The sequence below is a fragment of the Macaca mulatta genome, chromosome 15, assembly GCF_049350105.2.
Source record: "Macaca mulatta isolate MMU2019108-1 chromosome 15, T2T-MMU8v2.0, whole genome shotgun sequence".
NCBI classification, from domain to species: domain Eukaryota; kingdom Metazoa; phylum Chordata; class Mammalia; order Primates; family Cercopithecidae; genus Macaca; species Macaca mulatta.
Genome location: NC_133420.1, coordinates 47483152 through 47497308, shown reverse-complemented (window position 1 = coordinate 47497308; position 14157 = coordinate 47483152). Strand labels below are relative to the sequence as shown.

Here is a 14157-nt window from a genome sequence, read left to right as displayed (position 1 = left end):
TATTTCTAGACCAAGTTATTTTTTCCAGTGCTAGTTTTGCTTTTAGAAATTTAAAAAATATGTGTCTGTTTGACTTTGCCCAGTAGCTTTGGAATTACAAAATTATTTTATCAGAGAATTAACATAACTTGGCACTTTTATTCATTTACATATGAAGTAAAAACATTTTTATGTAGATTACCATGTGCAAAGAAACATGAATTTAAATCTAACTTTTGTACTAGTATTGTAGTGACAGCTTCCATCCATTTACCCATCCTTTTCTCCAGACAGAAATAGTCTACAGTGAGGCAGTATGAAACTCTAAGAATACTATATTTAGAGTGGGAGAACCGGATTTAAAATGTTTTAAAAGTTGCAAGGGTCCTCAAGGGTCATCTGGTTTACAGCACAAATTTACGAGATGAAGACAGCTATGTTTAAAAGCAAGCCTCCAATATTGTCCTTTCCACAAAACATGCAATGGTTTGATCTTTTGACTAGCACCAACTTCTCTAGGCCTCAAATTCTTCATCTGCAAAATGAAGGAGATCACTTAACAGCCTGAGAAATCTCTGGCTAATTAAACTAGAATTTTTAACTTGCTCCTTTTCTGCAGCACCGAATTCTTATTTTTATTGTAAGATGCAGTATTCATAAAATCAGGCCTTTCACATAATGTGTGTCACCTTAACTCCAAAACATCCTATGAGTGTTTTCACTGCATTCGTGCAAAGAAAAAAAATGAGATAATTCCTTGTAGTTGTAACCATCATGTAAAGTAACAGATTTTGATAAATACCAAAAACCTGATAATCCCCTTAGGTTCCTTGGACAAATATCAGATAATTGTTTTTTTTAAAATATAATACAAATTATTCCATTACCCAAATGATTGTTCTGGAGAATTAATGTTAAGAATGGAAATACTGGCTACATTTTATTACACATAAAGAATCAGAATATAGGATACTTAGGATGAGTTTCCTTCTTCACAATGTGAAATCATTAGGAAGCTTCAATTTACTATGAAATTTCTAGACATTTGAAATGACTATCTTTTTTCACAGTTGAAACTCTAGGAAATGTCTGAATTAAAGTACAAAGTAAAAATGATGGCATCCATCCATTCAGTTAAAACGAAAATTATCTACACCAAGAATTTTCAGAAGTTCATTTGATCCATAAATAGTGTCAAGCAGCTATCTTGTGCAATGCAATGTGGTCAGTGTCTTTGGGAGAATATAGAGATGAAATAAAACACAGACCTGGCTTGAGGAGACCAGAAACTGAAGCTGAGAAGAAAGGCATTTATGTAGCTAAACGGGAAACATAAGTGCAGAGAATAGCAGAGGGAGGAGAAAGGAAATGACAGGGAGAGAAAGAAAGCAAGAGAAAGTCACCTAGACCAGTGCTTCACCAACTTGAATGTGTACATGAATCACTGACAGATCTCTTAAAACACAAATTCCGATTCGGTAGGTCTGGAGTGGGACATGAGAGTCAGCATTTCTAACAGCTGTCAGGTAATGCTAATGTTACTCATCCATGTACAGCACTTTGGGTAGCAAGAGTCTAGAAGATCAGCACTCAATAGAACTTTTTGCAATGATAGAAATGTTCTGTATCAGAGCTGTTGAATGTGGTAGCCGCTAGGCACATATGGCTATCAAGCACTTGAAAAATGATGAGTGCAACTGAGAAACTGAATTTTTCAATTTGTTTAACTGTAATGAATTTAAATTTGAACAGACATGTGTGTCTAATAGCTACCCTATTGGACAGTGCAGCTCTAGACTATGCAGTTAGTTTAGAGCAAACTGAATAGGGAAGCCTCAATTTCCTACATGCTTTGAGTATATAAATTAACCTAGCTCAGAATTTCTCTACTTTGGCTAGATGATTCTTTCTTGTGGGACTGTTCATTCCATTGTAAGATATTTAGCAGCACAGCTGGCTTTTGCCCACTCGATGCCTGTAATACACCACCACCCCCCACAGCCCCAATTGCGAAAATAAAAAATGTCTCCAAACATTGCCAAATGTTTTCCCAGGGCAAAGTCAGTGGTGTAGATAATGCTTTTACATAAAAAGTTATATGAGACAAATAGCAACACTCTTTCAAATAACTCACTTATTTGTATTCATTTTCTATTTCTGCTGTAACAAACTATCACAAAATTTTGTGACTCAGAATAACCCAAATTTATTATCTTATAATTCTAGAAGTCAGAAATCTGATGTGAGTCCTTGCTAGGCTAAAATCAAAGTGTTAGCAGGGCTGTAATTCTTTCTTTAGGATCCAGGGAAGAATCGGTTTCCTTGACTTTTCCAGCTTCCAGAAGCTTCCACTGCTCATGGACCCTTCCTCTATCTTCAAAGCCAGTGATCCAGCATAAAACCTCCCTGTCTCAAGGCCTTTAACTTAATCACATCTGCAAAGTCTCTTTTGCCATGTGGAGTGGCATATTCACAGGTTCCAGGGAAAAGGATGTGAGCATCTTTAGTGATCCATATTTCTCACTTCCACCATGTTAAAATTAAAATTACAATTGTAAATCATTTCATACCTAGAATAACTTATGATAAAATTTTCCCCCAAAATTCAAGAGAACAGGAATTTTCTTCTGTGCCACAAGTACTTTCCTACCTGAGAACATTTCATAGCATTTATAGTCACACATAAATTCATCTAAAGAAGAACCAATGTTACAGTTTCTGGCACCATTCCCAGGCTTTCTTGACCCTGTTGCTATCACTAGTATAAAATTACATTTTTAATGCCCAACAAATGAGGAAATATGATTCATTTCTGAATCTCTGGGTGTTTCCTGAAATTTAAGAATTCCATTTGTATTTTATAGACTTATATTTACTACTTTAAATTTTTCTTTTAGATATATCTTAAAAGTGAAGGTAGTATTTGGTTATTTGAACCCTCATCCAAAACCTTCATCAGCACCTTCCCTGTGTTTTTTAGATTTTTGCTCATATGTGCCAAGGGCTAGGACATCTTAAGTTACAGAACACTTAGTGACAAATTTAATTGAATCTAATTATAGTGCTGAAATGTTTAAAACAAACCTTTTCTTCAATCTGTTCCTATAAACTGCTCTTTAGAGTGAAAGCCTGCATCTGCTCAAAATGTTTCTGAGATGGGCGAGGATGAGTAAATAAAGCCAGATGGCATTTACACTTAGGGTTTCTTTCCCTTTTTGAGTTTGACATATAAGATTTGACTGTCTTTAAAAGCTCATTTTTCCCAGCCGGTGAATTTGACAAGAGGTGATTAGGAGGAAGTGGTGAGAAGGAGAAGTGGTGGCCTAAAGATAGAGTATTTGTTGACTCACATTCCCACTACGACAAGAGTGGCAAAACTGAAAATGAGGCTTTAACTCTTCCTCCACACTCCTAAAGATGTAAGAATTTCAGCTCATTGAAGCCCATAGAGGCAGCATATATTAGTCTGTTCTCATGCTGCTAATAAAGACATACCTAAGACTGGGTAATTTATAAAGGAAAGAGGTTTAATGGACTCACAGTTCCACATAACTAGGAAGGCCTCACAATCATGGTGAGAGAGCAAGGTATGTCTTACATGCAGCAGGCAAGAGAGAGTGTGTGCAGGGGAACTGCCCTTTATAAAACCATCAGATCTCATGAGACTTATTCACCATCATGAGAACAGCATGGGAAAGACCCACCTCCATGATTCAATTACCTCCCACCAGGTACCTCCCATGACATGTGGGAATTGTGGCGGCTACAATTCAAGATGAGATTTGGGTGGGGACACAGCCAAACCATATCACAGCGTGATTATGAAGTAGGGGGAAGAAAGAAGGCAGGTGGACTGCATTTCAGTTTTGTTTACAGGGAACTATGAAAGGTAGAAACATAAAGAAATAGAGAACTTTCTACTGAAACAAAGCCACTAACCAAATTCATTTTTTCTATTATGAGTAGTCTTACGGGTCTTCTCCCACCCCACCTCTACCCAAAAATAATCCCTGCACAAGAATTCTGGTCTGGACAAGATTGTATGGATACTTTTTCCCTGTTCCTCCCAGCTAAGTATAAATATAAACCCTAGAAAAAACACAGAAAGAAGCCAGAGAACTCCAAAAGATGAACTGGTTAGATACCTCACAACTAGAGGAATGTCATAGTGACAGTGTCTTACAACCCACAACCTCACAGAAGGTCACCCAAGCCCAGTGTTTCTAGAGCCTCATCCTAGTGGCCAGCCCAAATAGGCTCATTCCCACTCAGACCAAAGGGGAGTCCCAATAACACTACCAGGCTGGCCAGCGGTACTAGCCAGGGAAAATGGAGCAGGAGCCATGATGATATGGTTTGGCTGTGTCCCCACCCAAATCTCATCTTGAATTGTAGTTCCCATAATCCCGTGTTGTGGGGGACCTGGTGGGAGGTCACTGAATCATGGGGGTGGATACCCTCACGCTGTTCTTGTGATACTAAGTTATCACGACATCTGATGAGTTCATAAGGGGTGTTTCCCACTTTGCTCAACACTTCTCTCTCCTGCGGCCTTGTGAAGAAGGATGTGTTTGCTTCCCCTTCCACCATGATTATAAGTTTCCTGAGGCCTTCCCAGCCATGTGGAACTGGGAGTCAATTAAACCTCTTTCCTTTATAAATTACCCAGTCTCAGGTATGTCTTTATTAGCAGCGTGAGACCAATATACCTGCTGACTATGAGACAGGAAAGCACTCTCCTTACTCACCAAGCCTAAGACTTCCTTCCTCCAATAAGAAACAGCAGGTGCCTTGCATCACTAGCAAAGGGGATCCTGCCACAAAAAAGGCTCCACCTGGGAAGTGTTTTCCTTGGAGAGAGGGGCAGTCCTCAGCACTAGTGCCTGTCTCCAGGATATCTGTTTGTATTCCCTCTACCCCCATCAGAGGCATCATGAGGCTTTACCCAGGAGCTCCACTCCTTCAGGCAGCACCAGCAGGTACCAGGAGGAACCCCAGCAGCCCCAGATAAACCAAGCAGACCAAAATAGCACCACAAAGTCTCTGAAAATGTAATTGTTATTGGATGCACAGCCCACAAAATTAGGCCAGGATTTTCTTGCTAAACCTAAATGGGATGACTGCTTACTAAAACAAAAGATTTAAATCAGACTCGGAGTCTCCTAACACCATAGCCAAATTCCAGGATAGAATGAAAAATTACCCATCAAACCAAAAATCAGGAAAATCACAACTTGACTCTGAAATGACAATGGACACTAACCCTGAGATGAATCAGATGAAGAACTTATTGACAAATATTTTAAAGCACCCATCCTCAAAATGGTGCAATGAATAATTGCAAATTATTTAGAAACAAATGAAAAAACAGAAAATCTCAGCCAAGAACTAGAAGTTACAAAAAAAGAACCACAGCGCTCACAGTTCAGCAGCAAATACGCTAACATTTGAACAGCATAGATAAGATTAGCATGGTCCCCCGCACAAAGGTGACATGCAAAGTCGTGACGTGTTCCATATTTTTTAAGAAATTAAAAAAACAACCAAATGGAAATTGTAAAACTAAAAAGTACAACAAATATAAACTTAGTGGGTTCAATAGTAAAATGAAGGCAACAAAGGACAGAATCAGTGAACCTGAGAACAAATCAACAGAATTACCAAATTTATTCACTATGAACAAGAATAGACTAAAACCCGACAAATAGCAGACCCTCCAGGACTTGTAACACAATGACAAAATGTTCAACATTCATATTACAGAGGTCCAGCACAGAGGGAAAAAAAGAGAGTGGGTCTGAAAAAGTATATTTAAAAAAATGACTTAAAATTTTCTAAATTTGGCAAGAAAATACAAATCTACAGATTCATAAGCTGTATAAATCTCAAACAGGATAAACCCAAAGAAATCCAGATCAGGACATTTCATAATTAAAATTTTGAGAAGTGAATTGAAAAAAAGAAGTCTTGAAAGCATTCAGACATTCCGAGAGCAACAATATATTACCCATTAGGAAACATCAACTCAAATAACAGCAAATTTCTTACCTGAAACCATACAGGCCAGAAGGACAAGGTGCATTTTCCAAGTGCTGAAAACAAAGAACTGTCATCTTCAAATTCTATATCCAGGAAAATGATACTTCAAGAATGAAGAGAATATAGAAACATTCTCAGATGCAAGAAACAAAAAGATTGTGTTGCTAGCAGACCTTTTAAAAATTGCTAAAATAAGTTTTTTGAACAGAAAGAAAATGATGGAAGATGGAATCTTGGAGCATGAGGAAAGAAAATAACAAAAAAACAAGCTGAAATATGGCTACATATGATAGATGATTCTCCTCATTAGTTTCATAAGACATATTAGATGACTGAAACAAACATTATAACACCATCTGATACTCAAGATAATAATATTTAAAAGAGGGAAAGGTAAAAGCGTTTCAATGAAAATAAGGCTCCCATGTGTCACTCCAAGTGGTAAAACGTTGATATCAGTAGACTGTGATAAGTCATATGTGTATTGTAATGAGAGAGCAACCAAAAGGAAAATTATTCAGAGGTATATTCAAAGACATAATAAATTGAAGTATAATCCCAAAAGTCCTCAATATCTTTGAGGTTCTGCATATTAAATGACTCAATATAAATAAAAGCATAAAGTTCACAGCAAAGCCCTAGGCTATGAGCTACCTCATTCGGAGACAGAACTACACTGGAGCATGTTTCTGACTCTTAACTAGGAATGTGGATCACCAGAAATTCCTGGACCTTAACTGCCACATCTTTGAAATAGGAGTGGCTGGAGAAGTAGGTCTGAAAGACAACCTGGACCACACCCAGTGATAATTCTATACATTATTACAGGTTTTAATTCTTCTCATCCATCCTGTGTTATCCCTTATGATTCAGATGTCTTTCAAAGTGCTCTGAAAACTGTAAGCAAGTTCACAATCCAAAGAGGATATTGTATGACACACTCCAATCTCTCACAAACCCCAAAGTAGAGAGGAGAGGAAGTGACAGAAGGAAGACACTTCAAGTGTAGCATAAACCCTCTGGAGCATGGACCATTTCCACTTAGAGGAATTATTCATTTCTTTCCCACCTCTGGTACGGAACACAAATAAGAAAAGCAGAGTTAACTATTTATTGTTGTTCATTCAGCATCCTCTTAGATCAGCTATAACAAATCCCTGGAACTAAAGGAACTATATGAAAATTGGCTGATGCCGATCATGGTCCACCAACTTAACATGCTCTCACTTCTTCCTCAGTTCACCACGCTATCCTATTCCAAGTCTGCATAAGTGGCAAGATAATTTGCCTTTGAGAAGTGCTAGGTCATATATGGATGGTTGGGTACACTGTACAATAACATGCATTTAAAACAAAATATGCCTTTGCTATTTTTTTTTTTTTCAGACGGAGTGTCACTCTGTTACCCAGGCTGGATTGCAGTGGCATGCTCTTGGCTCACTGCAACCTCTGTCACCCAGGTTGAAGCGATTCTCCTGCCTCACCTTCCCCCAGTAGCTGGGATTACAGGCGTGTGACACTACACCCAGATAATTTTTGTTTATTATTATTTTTAGTACAGACGGGGTTTCACCATGTTGTCCAGGCTGGTCTCAAACTCCAGACTTCAAATGATCCGCTTGCCTCGGCCTCCCAAAGGGCTGGGATTATAGGCGTTAGCCACCGCGCCCAGCCTGCTATGTTTTATAAATAAGTATAAACACCTTAATTGCACCATTTACCGTAAAAGTTAAAAGGTTTCCATTTTCTTATCAGTCATATGTAAAGATTTAAAAGGCTCTAAACATTTCCTCAGTGTCTTATGTTCTACGGAATTATTTTTCCTAGACAGATAGTGGTGAACCTACCTGGGCTAGAACATGCCAGTGTGTGCACTTGCTGGCTGAGTGTCCTGGCTCAATACCCTGAGGTTCAGTTTCTTTGTTTATGAAAAGGATATGGTAATACCTAATTTATAGCAGTGCTATAAGAACCAAATGAATTTCTGTATCTCAAACACTTGACATGTAATAAGCTTTCTACAGGAGCTATTATAATCCAGGAGCATGCTCTTTGTCAGAAACTTCACCATAGGTAGCAATGGATTTGGAAACAAAGTAAAACATTTCAAGAAATCAGATTAGTAAAGGTTATAGCACAAAAATACATCAAGTTCTATGGACAAGATAGATGTTACCTCTAAAGCCAAAATTCTCCCTGCTTATGTTAGGGACTTCTAAGATCCTTGGAACTCTAGAATCAACCATCTGACTACATTGCTGGTCCACTCTCTGTCTTCTATTACATGTAGGATGATGTTAACCCTTCCTACCTTGGTGTAATGTGTTTCATTAAAAAAAGGAAAAAATCCGGCCAGGCGCCCTGGCTCACGCCTGTAATCCCAGCACTTTGGGAGGCCAAGGCGGGCGGATCACGAGGCCAGGAGATCAAGACCATCCTGACTAACACTGTGAAACCCCATCTCTACCAAAAATACAAAAAATTAGCCAGGCGTGGTGGTGGGCGCCTGTAGTCCCAGCTACTCGAGAGGCTGAGGCAGGAGAATGGCATGAACCTGGAATGCGGGAGAATGGCGTGAACCTGGAAGGCGGAGCTTGCAGTGAGCGGAGATCGCGCCACTGCACTCCAGCCTGGGCGACAGAGCAAGACTCCGCCTCAAAAAAAAAAAAAAAAAAAAAAAAAAAAAAAAAGGAAAAAATCCTACTTCTTAATTTGTATAATATAATATTCACATTGGTGATGTTTTTTTTTTGTTTGTTTGTTTTTTTTGAGACGGAGTCTCGCTGTGTCGCCCAGGCTGGAGTGCAGTGGCCGGATCTCAGCTCACTGCAAGCTCTGCCTCCCGGGTTTTTACGCCGTTCTCCTGCCTCAGCCTCCCGAGTAGCCGGGACTACAGGCGCCCGCCACCTCGCCCGGCTAGTTTTTTGTATTTTTTAGTAGAGACGGGGTTTCACCGTGTTAGCCAGGATGGTCTCGAACTCCTGACCTCGTGATCCGCCCGTCTCGGCCTCCCAAAGTGCTGGGATTACAGGCTTGAGCCACCGCGCCCGGCCCACACTGGTGATGTTTTTAAAAAACTTATTTCAAGCCGTGTGTTCTTTTCTTTGGGTGAAAACTTCTGATTACTTCTGATTAAAGACACATAATCATGAAGAGTATCATCTACATAATTTTAGCCTGTGCTAGGAATGCACGTTTATCTTTTCATTTTTAGTACCAACCAAACATATGCCAAAATGGTCACCTCCAAATATTATCTAATAAAAGTACATATTCTGATCATTGTGTGGTAGAACATTTTTTCATATTAAAATATTTTTCTTGAGTTTGACTCTGAAACTTAGGAAAATAAAATGCTTCACAACAACAATACTATTATGGCTCATAATCAGTTATCAAAATACTTTTAAAACAGCTTATTTTCTTCTAGAATGAAACTTTTTAAATTAAAATGCTTTTCCACATAAAATGCATAAGTATATTCGGCAAATACAAAACGTAACAAATACAAAACATAACAAATACATCACATAAAGTAAATGAACTATATATTTACTTGCAAAACCAAAGTATCTATGGAGTGACACTGGATATATATGCTTTGAAGGCCAACTTAAGGATAAAGGAAGTTTCTAAAAATTATGATATAAAAATCCTTTATTGATGCAAAATGGATTCACATTAACATTTTAATTATGTAACTTAAAAAACTAGAATTAAGAACAAAACAACTTCTATGAACGTACATTTTCTGGTATTACATGCAGCTATCTGATTTCAAAAGTTGATATATATTTGAAAAATGTTAAAAATTACATTGATCATATCACTTTAACAAAAGGGAGAAAAGGATAATACTACCTCTGAGAAAGGACTAAATCTTATTTAAGAATTTGATGGCCCCGATGTCATAAACAATAAATATTCCTGATAATATTCTGTCCGGCGAAAAATCAAGAGAGGAAGAGAGAAGCTAAGATGAACAGAGATATATGGTGAACAACCTAGAATGACTCACTGGAGACTTGATGGGCCCTGAGCCACTGATGGTTCTAATACCCTTAGCTCTGTAAAAAGGTAAGGGGTAATCATTCTTGGTCTTTAATGGAACAGACTCTGGTGAAAGAAAGGGAATAAACTATAGGGATAAAGAACACACAACCACCTCAGCCAAAATAAACAGGTTACCTGTAAAGGGAGAATAATCAGACTGATCCCAGACTTTTCTATAACAATGTTAAAAATCAGGTTCCAGTAAAGCAACATCTATATGAGTTCACAGAAACTGTTTTGATTCATTAATTCTATATTCTCTCTTGACATTCACATGTCTGGACAACAGGAAAATCTCAGATAAAGGATATGTGTTTTCTTTACATGGTGAGACTACAGGTTACTATTTTCTCTCTTTGATTCTTAATATTTCCCTATATATCTGTACTGATCATATGTTATCTTTACAGAAGAAAATAATTTTTATTAATAATAATGCAGAGATTAAAACAGAAAGAGCAGAAACTACAGAGAGCATAAGGATGGCTTACTATGCAAAGAACAGTAATTTGATTTACATCAGTTTAATTGTTCTAAAACTTTCACATCAAAAAAGAAAGACTTAACCTTTGACAAAACACACACACACACACACACACACACACACACACACACACAGCTATTCTGATTTCAGGGAAAAGCTAAAATAGATTCATAAGAAAATTACACTACAGAAGATGGAGGCTAAGGCTTATATCCAACCCAAATAATTCTGCTTCTCATCAGTTGCTTCTTGTTTACTTGTTCTTCGGAAATAAATAGTGTGTTCTTCTTTTCTTTTTTTTTCCCTTATGCATATTTTAGGAACATTTTTCTATTTAAACTAGGAACTAAATTATTATTAATTTTAAATATCTAAATGTTTATAAATAGTAAGCTATTTTAAAATATTTTACTTAAATTATTTTAAAATAACATTTGTTTAAATATTTTTATAATTCATTAATGCTTAATAAACTATTAATAAATCTATATGGATTATAATTAACTATATATTAGTAAATTGATACTAATAAGTTATTGTCTAGATGCTATTTTATTAAAATTTAAATGTACTGAATTATAATTATTTTCATCATAAAGTATTAAAACAGGAAATTACTACTGAAATTAGTCTCTTGTCATATATTATATTCAAGAGAAATCCAAAGGGAAATATAAAGCGGAATAACCTTAAAGGAAAAAATACATTTTGAGGTTGAATGGAACATTCTGGTATTTCAGAGAGATTCATTAGTTAGTGAAGTTACCTAAGCACTATGAGGAAGTACCTTTTCTTCTGTGGACCAGGAATTCCCTGACACGAATACGACTTCCTAAGAGGCCATGAAAATGCAAAGGGCCAGCTCTTGGAGTTGCCCTTCCTGGAAAGAACTATATTGAAGGGAAAGGGCAGGTGTGACCAGCATCCTTTCAGAAGAACTGGTGTGGTCACATAGAGAAAAATGTTCAAGGAGTCTTATAGTTTCCATTTCAGAAGGGACAAGAGAACTACCAATCAGATGCCAGGGTAGTATTGAAACCAACCCCATTGTTCCACAGACTGTTCTTTTTGATAAACATAGAAATTGACCTTTTTTGTTTTAAAGCTTACTTGAAACTTATATTTATTTTATCTGAGTTCGTTTCTTAGGAAAGGACCTTCAGGCCTCTCAAAAAAGTATCAAAGAAGTGAAACTCACCAGATCACTGCACCAAATGCCACATCCCTCACTCGTCATGATTGCATCATTGCCCCTCTCTAGTTCCTGTTTCTTACACATTGTGACTTTTTTTTCCCTTCTATATAAACCCCTGGTTTTAGTCAGTCAGGGAGATGGGTTTGAGTCTGGCTCCCATCTCCTCAGCTGCAGCACCCAAGTAAAGCCTTCTTCCTTGGCAATGCTTGGCATCTCAGTGATTGGCTTTCTGTGCAGCAGGCAGCAGGACCTAGACCAAACCCCTGGTGTTTCAGTAACAGTATAAGTTACATGATCCTAGCACCTACTTGTACAGGCACAGCTCATTTCACTATGCTCATTACATTTTTTAGAGACTGAAGGTTTGTGGCAGCCCCATATCACATAAGGATAGTGGCACCTCTTCTCCAGCAACATGTGCTCACTTTGTGTCTGTGTCACATCTTGGTAATCCTCACAATATTTCAAACTTTTCGTTATTATATCTGTTCTGGTGATCTGTGACAAGTGATCTTTTTGTTTTGCTTCATTTATTAAATAAAGTGTTTTATTTATGTATTTATTTATTTAGAGACAGGGCCTGGCTCTGTTGCCATGACTAGAGTGCAGTGGTGTGATCTCGGCTCACTGCGACCTCTGTTTCCTGGGCTCAAAAGTGATCCTCCCACCTCAGCCTCCCGAGTAGCTGGGACTAGCTGGGAATATAGGTGCCTGCCACCATGCTCGGCTAATTTTTTGCAATTTTTGGAGAGACAGGGTTTCATCGTGTTGCCCAGGCTGGTCTCAAACTCCTGAGCTCAAGCTATCCACCTGCCTCAGCCTCCCAAAGTGCTGGAATTATAGGCATGAGCCACCACGCCCAACCCAAATGTTATTTTTAGAGCAGGTTAGTTTCACAACATAACTGACCAATAAGTACAGAAAGGAAATTCCACCTAGGATTTTCATAGGTGGAGAGGAAAAGTCAATGTCTGGCTTCTAAGCTTCAAAGGGTAGGCTGACTCTCTTGTTAGGGGATAATGCAGCTGGTGTGTCTTTAAGCAGAAGCCAGTGCTCATTTACCATTCCAAAAATCCTACAGCCCTTAAAAATTATACTAAAGCTACTCTGCCTGTAGTCTATAAATGGAACAACAAAGCTTGGATAACACATCTGTTTATATCATGGCTTACTGAATATTTTAAGTCCATTGTTGAGACCTGCTAAGAAACAAAGATTCCTTTCAAAATATTACTGCTCGCTGACAATGTATCTAGTCACCTAAGAGCTCTGATGGACATGTACAGGGATATTAATGTTGTATTCATGACTGCTAACCCAATATCCATTCTGCAGCCCATGGATCAAGGAGTAATTCTGACTTTCAAATCTTATTTAGTAAGTACATTTTGTAAAGCTAGAGATGCCATAGATAGTGATTTCTTTGATGGATCTTAGCAAAGTTAGTTGAAAACTTCCTGGAAAGAATTCACCATTCTAGATGCCATTAAGAACATCCATGATTCATAAGAGGAGGCCAAAATATCAACATTAATAGGAGTTTATAAGAAGTTGATTCCAACCCTCATTGATGACTTTGAGGAGTTCAAGACTTCAGTGGAGGAAGTTAGTACAGATTTGGGAGAAAGAGCAAGAGGAACTAGAGTTAGAAGTGGCACCTGAAGATGTGGCTAAATTGCTACAATCTCATGATAAAACTTTAATGGATGAAGAGTTGCTTCTTATGGAGGAGCAAAGAAAGTGGTCTCTGGAGATAGAATATATCCTGGTTGTCACTGTTGAAATGACAACAAAGGATTGAAAATATTCCATTAACTTAGTTGATAAAGCAGCACTAGGGTTTGAGAGGACTGACTCCGATTTTGACAGAAGTTTTACTGTGGGTAAAATGCTGTCAAAAAGTATCACATGCTACTGAGAAATCTTTTATGAAAGGAAGACTCAATCAATGTGGCAAACTTCATTACTGTCTCATTTTAAGAAATTGCCACAGTCACCCCAACCTTCAGCAACCACTACTCTCATCAGTCAACAACCATCAACATCAAGGCCAGACCTTCCACCAGCAAAAAGATCATGACCTGTGCAGGGCATGGTGGCATACGCCTATAATCCCAGCACTTTGAGAGGCCAAAGCAGGTGGATTGCTTGAGCCCAGGAGTTTGAGACAAGTCTGGGTAACATAGCAAGATGTCATTTCTACCCAAAATACAAAAGTGAGCCAGGCGTGGTGGTGCACACCTGTGGCCCAGTTACTACTTGGGAGGCTGAGGTGGGAGGATTGCTTCAGCCTGGGAAGCAGAGGCTGCAATGCACCAAGATTGTGCCACTGCACTCCAGCCTGGGTAACAGAGAAGATCCTATCCAAAAAAAAAAAAAAAAAAAAAAAAGGGGAGGATTTGAAAAA

At 38.1% G+C, this 14157-nt stretch overlaps 1 protein-coding gene and 1 non-coding gene across 16 annotated transcripts in view; one reads left to right on the top strand and one right to left on the bottom strand.

The window, feature by feature from the left end:
• The window catches only part of LPAR1 (lysophosphatidic acid receptor 1), a 171266-nt gene that overhangs the window by 24073 nt on the left and 133036 nt on the right, over positions 1 to 14157 (bottom strand).
• On the top strand, positions 5394 to 5503 carry LOC114672883 (U6 spliceosomal RNA). Its single transcript, XR_003723417.1, has one exon. It is a non-coding gene; the product is annotated as a U6 spliceosomal RNA (small nuclear RNA).